At 42.9% G+C, this 13,551-nt stretch overlaps 1 protein-coding gene, 1 long non-coding RNA gene and 1 other non-coding gene across 16 annotated transcripts in view; 1 reads left to right on the forward strand and 2 right to left on the reverse strand.

The window, feature by feature from the left end:
* Nucleotides 1-13,551, reverse strand: part of DAB2 (DAB adaptor protein 2) — a 942,412-nt gene that overhangs the window by 183,840 nt on the left and 745,021 nt on the right. For 10 of the 14 annotated variants that reach the window (XM_085002158.1, XM_085002154.1, XM_085002150.1 and 7 more), the window contains exon 1: nt 1,742-2,057. The gene's annotated coding sequence lies outside the window, so the exon portion shown is untranslated. Of the gene's footprint in view, nt 1-1,741; nt 2,058-13,551 lie in introns of those variants that run through there. The other 4 variants (XM_085002141.1, XM_085002140.1, XM_085002144.1 and 1 more) reach the window with 1 other exon arrangement.
* The window catches only part of LOC102163534 (uncharacterized), a 56,854-nt gene that overhangs the window by 41,383 nt on the left and 1,920 nt on the right, over nt 1-13,551 (forward strand). The gene's annotated exons all lie outside the window — the stretch shown is intronic.
* On the reverse strand, nt 6,135-6,333 carry LOC146395513 (U2 spliceosomal RNA). Its single transcript, XR_014831679.1, has one exon. It is a non-coding gene; the product is annotated as a U2 spliceosomal RNA (small nuclear RNA).

Raw genomic sequence — 13,551 nt, forward strand, 5'->3', positions numbered from 1 at the left:
AGCCATGTTTAGAGATAGCTGATGTGTTTGTTCTTCTCGCAAAATGTTTCATGATATTATAAAATAGTAACAGCTATCCTTGAAATACTTCTGTCTAATTCTCTCTCTGTTCTCTCACTCTTCCACCTCCATTGCACACATATATATTGCTTGGCGTATCACTTGTTTGTCAACTCTCTTCCTGCCAGCCCTTTATTAGTCTATTTTCTGGCCAATTTCTTGCTTTCTCAGATCATTTTCCCATAATCCCTCTGAAAATCTGAGGCACTCTGCTGTAATGGAATTCCTTGGACGATATAATATTAGTCTTTAAGGTATTGCATTAGCCATACACCTATTTGGAGAGGTCTCTGATTTTTCAACTTCCTCAGTGAAATTTGCTTCTTCTCTTGAATCCTCTATGTTTCAGCCAATTCCCCCCTTATCTCCTTCTTCTCTGGGACTCGGCTTCCCTGAACTTTAGCATTCCCTTTAGCCAATTCTCCTTGGAAGCTATTTTTTTCTACTCCTGGGGCATCCTCGACAATAATGTATAAGCAACAATCACAGAAATGTGTACAAGAAACACTGATAATTGTCAAATTTTAGCCTCAGAAGGTTTTATGCATAAGGATTCTGTTGATGCTAGAAGGAACCAAGTCATCAGAGGTAGGTGGCCATGAGAATTAGCTAAAATGCATTAACATTTTCATAGTAACATATAGTAGCAAGTAGCATAGTATAATACATATAGCAACAAATAACATAGTCATCTAATTCTTAACTCTGTGGGAAGTCACATTGTGCGTTTGTAAGTAGGACTTCAAAACAACCCAATAAGAAATGGAAGAAAGGCTGTTTCTAAAGATAAGTAGTGAGTCTGGCCTCCCTACCTTTCTCTCTCTCAGTTTTTAAATGGGCTCAAGCAATTTGAAAACCAAAATTACTGGACAGAAATAATTACTGGGCAGAACTGAGATGCCTTATGTGGTGAGGGTAGGTAAATTTTGGTGAGGTTGTAACAATGGCTCTTTTTTATGCCCTGGAAGTCCAACATTAAACATCCACTTCCATCAGGGACTTTGGAATTGCAATATATCGAATGAGCTATGCTTTATTACATGCTGATGGAAGTAATCACGGCATAGTCACGCATTGCAGATGCTAGCAACTTCTTCCCTTTTGATGTAAAATATAACATGAAGTCTTTGCATTAAAGTCAGAGGTATAAAATCTGCTAGCATCTGTAAATATTTTATTCTTTAGGTACTCCCCGGTGCTGAAAATAAAATGTAGAGAACGTTGCCTGAATTTCTGAAATCACCTCCGACCAAGAAGAAACCACCCAGTTTCTTTATCATAACAGCTCCCCCTGCTGCTTCAAAGTGAGGCTTCGTGCCTATTTGCCGTTTTCCCTTCAGTCTTTGAGGGGCTCTGGAAGCATGGCTGGAAAACATTATCCTCAACTGAACCGTAGCCAGGAAAGTCTCAGGAGGGAATTCTTTCCTGACATAAAATTAAACCTGGCTTCAGCATATCTTCGGGGGGAAAAAGAAGGAAAACTTACTGTTGATGTTTCTTGGCTGGGCTTTCTTTCTGTTCTTAAAGCAACATTATTTTAGAAATCTGTAACAAAACCTGTCATCTGCCAAGTCAGCCCAAGCATCCCAGCCTCTCTCAGCTCAGCTCAGCTTTCTCGATCTTGCCTCCCTCCATGCAAACTGGGCGAAATTTATTCAAAAACAGATGCCTTTTAACTCACCTGTGGTAGAAGCAGTGACTGTCTCTTCCTTCCGTGGAAGGGAATCTGATGCCAAAAGTCCCACAGAGTCCAAGGCAGAGTGGCACCGATGTGGTGGTAGAGCTGCCAAGCCACAGAGTAACCAGGCCTCCAGGTGACTTGTCTTTTAGCCTTGCTGGATTGATAATTGTTGCACGACTTCAGCAGTGGCTCAGGAGCAACTGGCTGCAGGCAATATATTTTCAGGTCCAACTGGATGCACGGCTTATTTAGAGCAGAAAATCTGGGTGCTGTGGCCGTAGGAGGCCTCTGCCTCTCTGTGCCTGTGGAAGATGGTGTGATGAAGATTACTGTGTGACCTGATGCCACTGGAAGGAAGGTGCTGGGTTATTTATTCACCCAAGAGGCAGATGTTAGAATCACTGAGTTAAAAAAAAAAAAAAATTGCCTCAATCCAGGGCGCTGATGCTCTGGTGGGTGAAAGACATCTTGCATCTCAAGCTGAGGCCAGATATACTGTTATCTACCAACCCAGTGCTGGTCCAGAGTCACCCTTTTCTCTGCCTTTCTATTCCCATCAAAAACAATGACTTAGAAAGTTTGTCAGTGGGTATGAGAGTATTACAGCAAGGGAACTGACACCATCAGAAGTTTTGTAGCACGCAGCATGATCATTATAGGTTCTGGAATGTTCAGGCACTGGTCTCTGGCTCTGAATGTGCTACTCTCATTAAAATGTATTTCTAGGATAAGAGAATGGTGTTTGGTATCATCTGTGCAGACCAGGAAACAGCATAGGACACACTTCACATACTCTGTTAGGAAGTGGCTGAGATGGGGGCTAACACACTGAGAACTTGCCTGCATGGCTTGGGTTTAAGACCTACTCCTAATTGTTTTCCTTGCTTAAGAACATCTCCCTCAACTGGCTTATGTAAGAGACTGCTTTTTGGATACGAAGGTATTCTCCATCTGAGACATTCATTTATCATTGTTATTATTATTTTGGCCACGTCCTATGGCATGCAGAAGTTCCTGGGCCAGGGATCAAAACCACACCATAGCAGTGTCTTAAGTTATAGCAGTGATAATGCCAGATCCTTAACCTGAAAGGCCACCAGGGAACTCCCTGAGACATTCATTCAAAATCTAAATATTTCAAGATAGTAAAGTAACATTATAGTGAACAGTGTTTTTAGCGGGAACAGTTAGCCAGTTAACTAACCACGCCCTGATGATGGGGATGACATTGGTGATTGGGAAGTGCTTCTTTGAAGAAGGTAGGTTGAGGCAGAAGGCTCAAGCCAGAGGCAGTGGGTGTTGAAGGGAGGGTTTTGGGGAGACAATAGGTGGGGAGACCTGGGCCTCTCTGGGACAAAATGAGAGCACTGTGAGCTAGCATTTGGCCAACAAGGATGGAAATTGTGAGGTCCATGAGGAGATAGGTTCAAGGAAGAGAGTAGAGTCGGAATATAAAATCACCTTCTCTCTCATAGTTTTCTGAGCCTAACCTGAGAACTGGTCCTGTTTTCCTCAATATCCAGATACTTACATAAAGTGATTTCATTGTTCCTCACCCTAATAGGTGATTTTCCCCTCCACTTGCTTGTGTAGGTCTCAGAATAAAGACTGGAGAGTTGGGTCCCAAAAGAGAGGGCCAGTTGTCACGACTTTAGCCTGCCTGTCATTGTCTCCTGCCTGGACCTATGCAGTTTTATTCTTTTCTCCACCCCCCCCCCATTCCAGATTCATCTCATACCCAAAGGCAACCCTGATGATGTCACTGGCCTACTAAAAGATATTACAGTTGGTCAGCGGAATAATTTCTCACCTATAGTAGGTTTATTTATTGTTAGAAACTACTTAGGCCTCTTTCCTGAGAGAGGATTATATATCTTTATCCAAGGCAATGTGACTTTTAGTGCCTCCTGGATTGAAGGGGTATCCTTTGCCCATGGATGTCAGGCTTGGCCATAGGCTTTATTTTGGCCAACAGAATATGAGCAGATATATGTCTTGTCTCTGGAGAGAGCTTCAAAAATCATCATATGTTTCTGCCAGTCCTTTGCCTTGGGAAACCAGGTTTCCCAAGTGGAAGCAGATCCTTCAGTCTGACTCGAAGAATAAGATGAGAGGACACATGATAGAAGAGCCATAGCAGCTGATCCACAGCTACCAACATGGAACACAAATGGGAAACAGATGTCTGTTTCTGTAAGCCACTGAGATTTGGGATTTGCTTGGTACACCAGCAAAACTGACTAATATAAAATCCACTCCACAGTTTTGCCTCAGTCTACATTTCCATACTGACATGAGTGTGACAACAGCACATGCATCCTATACTCCAGCCAATCTAGAAGCATCTCCATTCCCCAGCCCTGGTATTTCTACTTTTATTATTTTCCCAGCTCAAATTACCTGTCCCCAGTTTTCAATAAACCTCACTTTAGAGATTCTTCTAGCTACCTCTAAGTCTATCTCACCTATGAAGTCTTTCTGAATGTCTTGGTTTGAAATGCCTTTTTCTGTCTCTGAATTCTCCAAAGTATTCATGTTTCTGCTACCTATGACTCTATTTGTTAATAATAAAAAATGCCATCTATAAAGCATGTACTATATACCAGAGATAGCTGTTCAGGTATGTGTATCTATGCATACTACATGCTGGTTTTTACCAACAGTGTTTGTGTGCATACACTAAGGTTAGGAAAAAAGAAAAAGGATTCTTGAGGGTGAAAAACCTGTAAAGGATAAAAGGTGAGGAAACAGCAGAAAGTGGCAGTCATCTTCCTACCACAGTGATGTTCTGACACCTGTGGAAAAGCCAGGGAGGATGGGAGATCCGGTAGGAAGGTCTTCAGCAGTAGTGCAATTCCAAGAATTATTCTGCCAAGCCAACGTGACTCTTGAACCAAAGTGATCTTTTCGTGGGGGAAAGGTCTCATATCTCAAATGACCTGCACTGGTACCTGCAATGACCTTGCTTGGTCATTGGCTGGGAGTGGCTTGTGGAAATATATGGTAGTGGATCCCAAACAACAGCTGGGGGCATTCATCGTGATGCTCTCAGAGCATAAAACATGAACCCCCACATCACTGGCTTACTGAATCTTCGCAGAAACTCTCTGAGGTCAGGACTGGTATCATTTTTTGCTTTAAAGTAAGGACACAGAGACTTAGAGGGATTAAGTGGTTTTGCTGCCATCACCCAGTTAGGAAGGGGATGGAGCCTGAGCTTGTCTTCTAAACTATCATTGACTTCAACTCTGGCGCTTATTAAGCACATGAATGGGTAACTGCACCTTGGTGTTGCCTGTGAGAAGGTGGAAACCTGACCTGACAATGATCAGTGCCACTCTTGCTTTTTTGCTGGATCCAGAAATGCTCAAGCCTCCCCTCCTCCACCCCCCAGTATCCATGATGCACAAGCTCCTCCCCTATCTGTGAGTCAGGAAGAGAACTAGATGTTTTTCTCTAGACTACTGTGTACTGTTCTGATAAAATATGATGAAATATTTTATGAATAAAACAGCTCATGAGAAGTGCTTCCTCAAACCCCAAGGAAACAGGGTTCTCAGATGCTTTTTCTTGTAAGTTTTTGTTGTTCGTTTTTGTTTTGTATTTAAGAGAAGGTATGATGATCGTTGTACAACTATAAATATAATAAAATTCACTGAGTAATTAAAAAAATAAAACAAAAAGAGAAGGGAGGTTGAGAGTGGCGTGGATGGTCAGAAGAACAAGATTTCAGAAATCTGAGCCGGGTTGGAGAAGAGGGCCAAGCGAATCCAGAGAGCCTTAGAGGGTCAGAGGCTGGAAATGTGGAAGGGCTGGGAGGCCCGGGTTCCTTGTGACCACAACTACGGCGGCACCCGAGGAAGCCACAGGCTGGCGGTGCGCACCACTGAAGGTGTGAACACCTGGTGGTCAGGGGGGCTTGAATTGGGGGCGAACATGGTGCCTCGAAGGAGACTGAAGCCTCCGTTACTTGAAGACATCACTTCCGCAAAGCTGGATAAAACTAGTTCCTGGATTTGGGGTTGCCGCGACTCTAAGGGCTACCCTAAACTGTCCTTGGACCGGCGACAGCCCCTCAATAGCGTGGTAATAATAAAGACACTCACCAGTCCCTTGGTTAAAAACCATGAAACTCAACACCATATTCAAAGTAAAGACAGCCATCCACCTGCTGCAAGTCCCTCACGCGAGGCCAAAAGGTGAGGAGAAAACATCCCAGACCGCTCTGCCCACAGGAGGGTGAGCGGAGGCTGCGCGAAACCTCGCGGGAAAGCGCGAGAAAAACAGCACCGCCCTCGCAGGCAAGCGCCGCAAAGAAGAACCGGAGGAAAGAAGCAAAGCGGGAAGAAAAGGAGAGGAAGCCAAACGTGCTGTTTGCAACTATCCTTATGCGAGGGGGTACACTGATCCTTGAGGTACTGCAATTCCAGGTCGATAGGTGATACGTGGAGGGGATGGGGCAAGCATCTATTCCAACTCCCTGCTCCCCAAATCCATATAATACATTGTCCTCGGATAGAGGACTCAGTCACATGCCAAACTGGTAAGAACAGGTACTACACTTGATCGTAGCCAAAAGGCCAACAAGCGATATTTTTCCATATAATTCTTGAGCCATTTATCCCAGTCCCATTTCATCCTGGGTCAAATCAATGATGTGTTGTTATATTGTACCTATTGTTTTGGTCTTATGAATATTTGTATGTTTGGGGTTTTTTTCCTCCTGAAGCTAATTATTCTTTTTTGTTTGTTTGTTCTGTGACTGTGATTTCCGTTGTTGAGAAATTCCGAATAGTCTTCCTGAGAGAAGTAAGTCAAGTGGAGTCACAGCAGTGACAATGCCAGGTCCTTAACCCAGAGGCACCAGGGAACTCCCAAGGTCATTCTAATTTTATTACAAAAAATCCACAATGTCTTAAGTCTTATATCAGAAATTAGAATCTTCAGTCATAATATATTAATTAATACTACAATTTGCATGCACAAATAAGACTTGTTTTCCCTCTGCTAGAGCTGGCCCTGGACGAGTCTGTCTTTGGAGAAGAGAGTGTGATGGGTATGTTGCCTCCTTGCCAATCTTTCCTGTCACTCAATAGCTGTTCTTTCTGACTCAGGCTGAAAACAGGAAAGACAGATAAAAGGGTAAGAAAAAATCAACTTGATTGTCCTGTCTGTAGGCTGCCTTCTTGTTCTCAGAGCCTCACAGATGGTCCTCCAGGCTTCCAGCCCACTCAGCCCCTTGGACTGTATCAGACAACACTTCTCCTCACCTTTGGCCTATTGTTCCGATCCCCCCCACCCCCACCTCCGATTTTCTGGTGCTTCATTTTACACAGATGCTCTCAGTCCCAACTCCCTTGTCCTCTGGCAGAAGTTCTTTTAGGCACGTCTTTAGAATCCCACATAAAAGGACCTGGGACTGGGGGTGTCCCTTCCCTGGAATCTCCCCCTGTCCTTAGGCATCACAGGTCTTGACTTGCAGTCAGAGGAAAACAACGTTATATCCTAGCTGCAGTTCCCACTACTCTCCCTGAGCACCAGAGGGGCTTGGTATGTGTCAGAGGAGCCTCCCAAACTCAGAGGCAAAATCGCATTCTCTGAGTGGTCTCCTTTGAAAGCTCTCCCCCTAGATTTTAAGTCAGGAGCTGGGTCTCACCCTTGCCCTGAGGTAGAGGGTATTACAGTGCAGCTTTCTTTCTCTAAAGCTTACTCTTAAATCTTCCTCTTCATTTCCAGTTTGGAGAATCTTTATACTCTTGAAGTGGGTGAAAGCCCCCAGTCATGTACATGGTTCCAAGCAATTTCTTTTGAACTTTGCGTCTTGATTGACAGCTTCTCCTCTTACTTGATATCTGAGGTGGTTTACATGGCATTTTGATTGAATTTTCCATTTCATATTACATATCATCTCTTTCCAGTGTTCTCTGACCCTTTTAGCGTCTTCTGTGGATATTTCCAGGTTCTTATGCTGCATACTCTACCAAGTCCCTAAAATGTGTCACTTCCCTGGAGCTTAGCCGTCTTGGTCCTCCTCATCCCTTTTGACCTCTGACTGGTCCCAGTCTTCCTCATTACCACCCTCCGTCATATTTGGGGTTTGGGGCTTCCATCCTCAAACCCCTGCTCTTTGCTAAGGTCACTGGTGTGACCCCTGTGAATGCTCCACCCAGAGTTCTCACTGCACATGGCACCAGGCATGTTCATACACTGTCAACTGAAAGTGACAACTGGACTCAGAAGTTTTCTAAATTTGGCGGTGGTTTATTGTTGTTCTTCTCAGTTTTACTTTTTAGCAAGACTATTTTTGCAAATTAAATATTTCAATCCATTTGCTAGTAGATGTTTCAAACAAAATGTGAATAAATGGGAATAAAATGAGAGAGGGGTCCAGGAGACCACCCGTCTGGCTTCCTCCACAGCCCCACAGGCACTGATAAAAATGCCAGGGGCTTCAGGAAACGCATGTGGAAAATCTTGGCTTTGAAACAAGACATGACTTTTAAAGCAGGAGCAGAGCATGGAAGATTAATTTTAGGAAAGGTTGTGTGCCCTACAGTTTTTAGAAGTCTCACCATATAGGCCACTGCCCCCCCTACATGAAAAAGAGTGACTGCTAATGGCCCCCCCCCCGTTCCCCACTTCTGACACAATCAGCTTCTCAATGCCACCTCTCCATGGGAGTGGGGTGAGACCTCAATGTGCCTTGGAATTTGCTTTATTTATTTCTTTAAAACCCAGGCTTCTGAAATGGAATCCCTGTGAAAAGACTCATAAAGGCAAGGGCTTCATTTCTTTAAAAGCCAAAAAAACAAAAACTAAAACCAAACAGCTCTGAAAACTTCATTCTGTGGATTATGTTTATGGCATTTTAATGCCATTCTTTAAATTGCTAAACCATATGAACTGCTGAGACTTTAAAAGACTAATTGCGCTGCTAGCCTTTTGAACCTTGACTGCCATGGACTATGCTATGGCTTTAGTTTTAAAAGGAGAGCCAAAATGTCCTTTTTTTCCCCCTATAAATGTGCTAACATTCTGTGATACTGACATCATCTGGCCGACACAGAGGAATGGGTCCTACCCTTGAGCTCTCACAGCCCTTGGCTCCCATGGACACATGCTCGTGCATATTCAGATTTTCTGGTCAGGCATGTGGAGCAAATCAGGTGGTCCCTCCTTAGGGAGGAATTGGCAGGATGACTCTGCTTCTTTCTGGGTGAGCAGAAGGATTCATAAGGAGGAGAGGGAAAAAGTTCAGAAGTAACACTAGAAAAAAAAGTCTCTTTTCACCCCTACAATGATTTCTCTATTGGTGACTCCATAAGAGCTTGGGTTTCTGAATTATACTCTACAGTCTCCGCTCAAGTGAATAAAACATCCTACTATCATCCCAACAGGCCACACACTAGGCATGATCAGAGTCTGAAAAGCCTGCACCCATGAAAATTTTGAACTCGTTATTTTGCATTGCCTGCACTTCAACCCCGGGCAGGAACAAAGCACAGGGCTGAGGAGGGGAGCCAAGGAGGAGGCTTGTGCTTTCCTTACAGCCTGGGGATCCATGACTGCTAAGCAGTCTAAAGAGAGCTGAGATTCTGAGGTCTGCTGAGGAATGGCAAATGATCAATGTGAGTTGTGGAAGAAGCTTTCAGGAGGCGTCTGCTCTGGTTAACCTCCTTTGGAATCTGAGGTGGCAAGAAACCCTCCGCACTCATTGAAAAACGTTGCTTAAAACAATTACTACCTTTAGAAAGTAACCATTTTTACTTAACAATTTATTTCCAAAGAATGTTGGACTGAAGGATGAATATCTAACAATTAACCTCTAGTAATTAATCTCTGGAAGCCAGAAAGAGAGGAATCACAGCTACATCAACAAGGATGTCAGCCCAGCTCCTTCACGAACACCCATGAACACCCCAACCCATTTTTCTTTCCTTTGATGTTTGTAGCTCACAATGCAACTTGGCACACAAGTATGTACTATCTTACACAGTGAATGATTGTTTCATATGTTCTGCTCAACTCCTCAGCAATATAAATCTTAAAGGCAGAGAATGAGAACATGTGTTACATTTTCAATGTCCCACACAAGGGTTCCCACCTCAGTGCTGGGCATGGGGCATGATGAATGATTGGCAAGTCACAGTAGTTATCAGATGCATTGAAGAGACCAACAGCCAAGCTTTGATTGGCTTCTGCTGATAGATAATATCAACCACAGAAGTAGCCAGCACACGGTGTCCATGGACATTGTGGTCAGCTTTATGGCATTCCAGGCAGAGAAGTATAATCTGTTCAAAATGCTTAACTTGTATATTAAATATGACTAATTTCTTCTCTCTCGTCGATGAGAAAAAAAAAAAAAACATGTTTGTGCCTAAGTATTCTCATTGCAATGTAACATAAAAGTTAACAAAGGCTTTGGAGTATTCGCATCCCAGTCTGCGATTAATTGGTTGTGACCTTGAGGAATTATATAAACCCTAAATCTCTCTTTCTTTTTTCTTTTTCTTTTATCTTCCAACCACATTCATAAAATTGTTGCAGGATAACTTGTTAGCTGGAAAGTTACATCTCCCACTCTACACTGTTCAGGAAACTAACCATTGATATAATTCAAAATATATCCATAGATATGCACAAATACATACCTAGATAAAGAATGATAGATAGAGGGTAGATAAATGATATATCATAGATAATTCTAACCACTCTCGTAAGAGGTTAGATGATGCTAAAGAGAAGACTCATCCACAATGCTAACCAGGACTAACAAGGATGGGGTTGAAGTGTGCAGTTTGGGGTATATGGTTGGGGTGGAACATTGATATTCGTCCAAATGGGGGAAGTATACAGAATGCTGGGGCAGAGAGGGGACCTGGGAGAGAGGAGTGCAGGGGGGTTGGAGTGGAGCACAGGATCTGTGGAGAAGGATGAGCTGGGAGCCCCCACAAGGAGGGTAGACCAGAAGGAGCTTTGAGTAAAAACATTACTAAGTTATTAATTGGTTTGCTGTGGGGTATGTTGGCATCTCTCTCCCTGTGTGTCACCCTCGTGTCTTTACTAAAAGCCAAGTTGCTCACTGAGGCTTTTCTGTGAAACTTCTTTCCTTTAAAAATATTTAGAGGATAAGCCTCACCTTCTTTCTCTCTAAAATGGTGATAATGATGGGATTCGAGTAAACATCAAATGAGCTAATGCTTATGAAATGCTGGCATATAACAAGTCAGTCATTCTTTTTTTTCTTTTTTCACTTTTTTTTTTTTTTTTTTCCATATAGAAGTTCCTGGGCTGGGGTCAAATTGGAGCTGTACCCACAGGCCTATGCCACAGCCATGGCAACACTGAATCCAGGCCATATCTGTGACCTACACTGTGGCTTGCAGCAAGGCCGGATCTTTAACCTACCCAGTGAGGCCAGGGATCAAACCCAAATCTTCATGACTACTGGTCGGGTTCTCAACCGACTGAGCCACAATGGGAACTTCTTTTTTTCACTTTTTATATATACCGTGAATTGATTCATCAATAACTTTGTAACTGCCTGTGATGTTGTCATTACTATTGGCTAGAAGTGCTTTTGTGTTGCAATATGATGAAATGTTTGAGAGTGCAGGCATCAGAGTCAGACAAACCTGGGTTCAAATGCTGACTCTGCCCCATTTGGTGTGAATTCAGGCAAATGCCTGCTCTTCTCCTATTTGTACAGTGATACCTATGTCATATGACACAGTGAAGGTGAGGGGCTAAGGAAACAACATTCAAAAGCGCTATTACTCAAGGCTCCCAAAGGAAAAAGATAATACATGCAACCAGGAGTACTTGGAAGAAAATTGAAGAAAGGGACAATTTACAAAGTTGTGAGGAGGCGGTAGGGTCAGCACCTCAAGGGCTGGTACTGTATTCTTAGGCCATAGAGGGCCGAGGTGAGCGGAGTGGGAAGGGTGAAGAGCAAGGACAGTTGTGTGGAACAGAGGACACGGGAGTCACGTGATGAGGTCCACACTGATCAGTATTCCTGGGAACAGAGCAGAGATGGGAGGGCCAGATGGAGAGTGGATATGGAGAGGCATGGAAAGTATACAGCACAGAAATGATCAGCCAAGGGCCTGGTGAAGTAGCACTCAATAAATGATGGCATATATTCAACAGAAATGAATATATATACATTATATATTCATATATATTGAATCATATATCATATAAAGGAATATATATGTTATATATTCATATATATCATATAAAGGAATATATATGTTATATATCATATATATCATATAAAGGAATATCTATTATATCTTCATATATATGATATAAATGAATATATATATATAATGTTTATGATCTTGAATCCATACCTTTTTTCTATATCCCAAGAAATCAAAAGAATATCTGGCTTTATATGCCTAGTGAAATCAGTGTGATTAAAATATTGCTTCTTGGAGTTTCTGTCATGGCTCAGTGGTCAACGAACCTCACAAGTATACATGAGGATACGGGTTCGATTCCTGGCCTTGCTCAGTGGGTTAAGGATCTGTCATTACCATAAGCTGTGGTGAAGGTTGAAGACTCAGCTTGGATCCTGCATTGCTGTGCCTGTGGTGTAGGCTGGCAGCTACGGCTCTGATTTGAACCCTAGCCTGGGAACCTCCAAATGCTGCAGGTGTGGCCCTAAAAAGAAAAAAGACAAAATGAAATGAAATGAAGTGAAATGAAATTTTGCTTCTTGGAGCTCTCTGGTGGCACGGAGATCCACCATTGTCACTGCTGTGGCTTGGGTTAGACCCCTGGCCCAGGAACTTCTACATGCCATGGATAAGGCAAATAATAAATACATAAATAGAATAAAAATGTTGGCTCTTGCCAATTCATCAGGGTTCATTAGAGTCCCCTCAGATGTACCACATCCTCAGGAGGCAGGCACAGCCTTTCTAGATCCCCTGCTAAACTTTCTCATGATAGGAGTATAATATGCTACATGATGAGGAACTTGACTGCCTCTGATAAAGTACCCTGGTTTGCTCACTTTCCAGCCCTACTACCCAAGCTAAGGTACCATACCTTTTTGTCCCTCATGTATAAAAATGGTCTTCCATTTTTGTGGCAACATGGATGGAACTTGAGGGTACTATGCTAAGTGAAATAAGTCAGGTGGAGAAAGAGGAACACTGTTTGATTTCATTCATATGCAGACTATGAAAATAACAAATGAAAACCTAAAATAAAAGAGCTAACCAAAAACAAACAAGCAAACAAACAAACACATAGATATAGAGAACAGAGTAGTGGTTACCAGAAGGAATGAGGTGGGGGGTGGGGAACATATAAAGGGATCAACTGCTTGGTGATGGAGGAAATCTTAAGTTTTGGTGGTGAGCAGGCTGAAAGGGATACAGAGGTAGAAATACAATGTTGTCCATGTGAAACTCATACCATGTTACAAACCAATTTTACTTCAATAAAGAACCAATAATAAATTTAAAATAATGTTCTAAACATTGATGTACCCTGAGTCTTAATTGCCTGTCCTTTACTTTTCTCTGTCCAATCTCAATTCTTGAGTGATTTCATGGATTTTTTTTTCTTTTTTTCTTTTTTTTTTTTTTTTTTTTGCCATTTCTTGGGCCGTTCCCAAGGCATATGGAGGTTCCCAGGCTAGGGGTCCAATCGAAGACGTAGCCGCCAGCCTACGCCAGAGCCACAGCAACACGGGATCTGAGCCATGTCTGCGACCTACACCACAGCTCACGGCAATGCCAGATCGTTAACCCACTGAGCAAGGGCAGGGATGGAACCCGCAACCTCAT

Source organism: Sus scrofa, chromosome 16, assembly GCF_054392235.1.
Source record: "Sus scrofa isolate SSC_HxYL_T2T_F1_AM1 chromosome 16, Sscrofa_HxYL_maternal_Yorkshire_Landrace_v2.0, whole genome shotgun sequence".
Lineage (NCBI taxonomy): Eukaryota > Metazoa > Chordata > Mammalia > Artiodactyla > Suidae > Sus > Sus scrofa.